At 39.1% G+C, this 4372-nt stretch overlaps 1 pseudogene; it reads left to right on the forward strand.

Moving 5' to 3' along the window:
- The first annotated feature begins 2663 nt into the window (after positions 1-2663).
- Positions 2664-4065, forward strand: LOC134747427 (uncharacterized; annotated as a pseudogene).
- Positions 4066-4372: the final 307 nt, after the last annotated feature.

Here is a 4372-nt window from a genome sequence, read left to right on the forward strand (position 1 = left end):
CATTGTTTATGGTAATTTAGTACAAATGCGAGACAATCGTTTTTATTCGTTTACTGTATTTGGGTTTCACATTTAATTTTCTTATTAGGCCGCCATTATTTGTTTGTTTTGGTGAGATAACACGATAACAGTTGCCGGTGAATTGTGATTAGTTACAATAGTGAAAAAAATGGATATTTTAAACTGTGAAAGTTGTACGGTGGGTGTGTGTGTGCAGACTATTAAAAATAATGTTTTTTCGATGCTTTCTTTTAGCAAAAAAAAAGAAGTGATTGAAAAGGGCCGGTGTATACCGGAATTGCAGTTAACACAAACAAGTGGTAAAACAAATCGAAAATTCAATCCAAAACAATATGATTCGTATCATTGGCTTACGGGGTGCCTCCATAGCAATCGCTTGTTCTGTTTCCCGTGCTTATTGTTTTCAAACATTAAAACAGTATGGAATGACGCCGGTTACGTTGACATACATAATTTTTCTGCGGCGGCAAAAAAACACGACCAATCAGATAAACATTTGGAAGCTTCGCTTAAATTTCACACTTTTGGGAAAAACCGTATTGAGACGCGATTAAACTCTCAGATCCAAATAGACATCGACAGACATAACGCGAAAGTCGATCGAAATCGAAATATTTTTCAGCGGCTCATTGATATTGTTTGCTTCTTGGGAAAGCAGGAGCTCTCATTTCGCGGACATGACGAATCCGAATCGTCGTTTAATAAGGGTAATTATTTAGAGATGGTTGAATTGCTAGCTAAATACGACGGCGTTTTGGAAAATCACCTGCAAAATTCGACTAGCTCATTTACGGGTTTATCAAATCGGATTCAAAATGATCTAATTTCTAGTGTGGGGTCTGTGTTGAATGAAACGATAAAACGGCAAATAGCTGCCACTGATTTTGTTGCTGTGATGGTCGATGAAACTCCCGATGTAAGCGGAAAGGAACAACTGGTAGTAATTTTGAGATATTTTCACAAGTCGGAAGTGTGTGACCGATTCATCAAATATGTCGACGTAAGTTCCGACCGCACCGCGCCAACTTTAAGCAGTATCATACTACAGATTTTGTCAGAGTTTGATTGTTTGTCGAAATTGATAGCTCAGACATACGATGGTGCCGCTGTGTTGTCATCTGAACTCAATGGCGTTCAGTCGTTGGTTCGTGAGCAATGTCCTCTTGCTCTGTATGTCTGGTGTTCTGCCCATGTTCTCAATTTGGTACTTTCAAAATCCTGTGAACGTATTCCTGAAACTAAACGTTTTTTTAATGTCATTAAAACGTTAGCCAATTTTTTTCACTGCAGTACCAAAAGACAAGACCATTACAATAAAATGGCTGACCTGAAAAAATTGCCTCGCGTTGCTGACACACGCTGGACATATAATTCACGTACCGTAAACGTAATATACAATTCTTGTCCACATCTGATTAACTTGTTGGAGGATATGGCAGAAAACGAAAACACCTGGGACGGCGACACATTGTGTCAAGTATCATCATTCTTGCACAATTTAAAAGACTTTGAATTTCAGTTTTTACTCCGTATATTTAACGAAATTTTCGCAGAAACGGATATACTTTACAACATCATTCAAAAAAAGACATCCGATGTGGGTTATTGTGTAAAAAAAATAAATGAATTTGAAGCATTCCTGCAATCATTTCGATCGAAATTCGATGCAATTTTTGAAGACGTTAAATAAATAACCGGGCCACCAAAGCGAAAACGCAACGTTGCAGATGCAAAAACGAATTTTAAAAGAATTTTTGTCGAAATCGTAGACAATATATACAACGAGTGCCATGACCGTTACCGCAATATGAAAAATTTGAATTTTTTTCAGTTACTATCATGCGAAAATTTCACAAAATATAACGAGAACTTTCCCACCGGTATAGTTAATGATTTCGTCAACGAATACAAAGCATTCAGTTTCAACTTAGACCGCCTGATAAACGAGCTTAAATGTATATATAAAACCGACGATTTTAGCGATATGAGCACCTACAATATGGTACAACATTTTAAAGAATACGGATTAAATGCAGTTTTTCCCGAAGTCCTTCGATTGGCAAAATTAATTGTCACTGTTCCCGCCAGCAGCGCTTCCACAGAAAGATCGTTCTCTGCGCTCAAACGAATACATACATATTTAAGAAACACGCAGGGTCAGCAACGACTCACTGATCTAACTAAAATTTCAATTGAGAAATCTCTGTTAACGGAAATTAAACGGCTTCCCAACTTTTACGACTCCGTTTTGCAAATATATTTGCAGAAAGACAGGCGAGTAGATTTAATATACAAATAATTAATTAACTGCACATACTTCATAACTTTGTTTCATAAAAAAAATCTCTAATTAAACTTCCGACGCATACACACACACACTACTGAATAACTTTAATTAAGTAATTAAAAAAATAATGAAACAACCAAAGAAAAATGCCGAAAGGCCACTTCGATTATCCGCAAATTGATATGTCCATAAAATCAATCAGTCTTCGGATATTTGACGTGGTTAATTACGTACTTCATTATTAACCGACTTGACCTTGACAACGAAATGAAAACCATCACGCAATTTTTTTTGGTAAGTTACTAGCTCTTTTTTATGCCTACCCAGTCTCTTATCTCTGTGCACGCCACTGACGATGCCTAAGCATAAAAGGGACGAGGCGGCAGAGGACAAATGGCGCAGGAGAATAAAAAAATACCAGGCAAAATTAAAAGAAAAACAGAACGTTCCCCGTGTTGTTTACTCGGACGATGAACATGATATAATTGAAGGTAAGTTCAAGTGATTCGTTCGTTATGATAAAATATGCCTTTTTTTAATGGTGTTTTCGCTTCGAGCCAATACGCGATATTGGCCAACAGCCTTTTTATGCTCAGAGTTAATACGAGATATTAACCCGTAGCCATTTTTTTCCTTCACTGCATTTGTAATTTTATTTGTAAAACAAAAGTACCTACAAGTTTTCTTGTGTACTTAAACGTTTGAATGTACGTGATTAATCACGGTTTTTTTATTATGGCATTTTACAGATCATGAGGAATACGAACGAGGCACGTGTGAGCCTGCAGATTCCGCTGCGCAATATGACGAGTACATGTACGATGATGCAGTTGAAGGTAGATATACCTACCTTTATCAATTTAACCCATAATTTTTATGGTTCTTTTTTATTAATCACTCGTGTGTTACATGCGTTTATTCTGCTAAATAATTATTTATAAATTTCCAGATAAATTGGAAACGGAATCAGCTATATTAGCTGACCCTGCTAGTCACGTGGTCCAATGTACCGCAGAAGTTCATGCGGAAGCAGAAATTCTGAATGGGCTAAAAAAAGAAGCAAAGGAAGAATTACATAAAAAATATATATTTCCAAAAAACGTACCTTTTTCAAAAGCCCAAACTCTAAATCCGGAAATCGCTGCCATGCTGACCGAGGCATCTAGAAATAGAGATAATCGAATTCTTGCTAAACAGCAGCAGATTGGAAAAGCCCTTTCAGGTCTAGGCAAGGCTATGACTTCCCTTTTGAAAAAGGAGCCTAATATAGCTGAAGCTATACGACGTTAAGCGACGTCGGAAAATTAGTTGCCGACGCTCACTTCGCCGAAACTGAAACTCGTCGGTCTGTCGTGATTCCGCTGGTTGACAAATCACTCATTGACTCTTTTAAAGATAGGAAAAGGGATAGCTTTTTATTTGGCGAAAAGCTTGGCGATTTAGTTAAAAGCTCCCGCGGTATCAAGAAAACTGGGCAGTTGATTCAAGCAGCACCCACAGCATCTGCTTCAAGTTCCGGTTTAAACTGGAGGCCCCCATCGTCACGCCCACGCCCACAGCGAGGCGGCCAGCTGCCGTATCCCGGCCGTGGCGGGGGGCTCCGAGGATACTCGTACTACCAGCCCAGGCGCCGGGCGCCCCCAGCCCACAACACGCCATTCCGGCGGCAGATGCAGCATCCACCGCAGGCGCCCCCGCCGCCGAGGCGACAAGCGGCGCAGGCAGCGCGCCCGTCAGCCAACCAGCCACAAACATAGACCCACAGGTACATGCTGGTCGTTTAAAATATTTTTCAAATGCGTGGGAGTCCATAACTAATGATAAATTTATTCTAAGTACGATACAAGGTAATAAAATTCCCTTTATAACAATACCTAAACGAGACCCTAAAAATTACCCTAAGAAGTCTTTTTCCATCTCTGACGCATCGCTGGTTGAAAAAGAACTATTACATTTAACTAATATCAATGCAATAAAAGAGTGTCAACCCGAAACGGGCCAGTTTCTGTCTGATATCTTCCTTGTTCCAAAAAGTGACGGAAGTATGAGGTTTATTTTAAACCT

This window comes from Cydia strobilella, chromosome 14, assembly GCF_947568885.1.
Source record: "Cydia strobilella chromosome 14, ilCydStro3.1, whole genome shotgun sequence".
Taxonomy (NCBI): domain Eukaryota; kingdom Metazoa; phylum Arthropoda; class Insecta; order Lepidoptera; family Tortricidae; genus Cydia; species Cydia strobilella.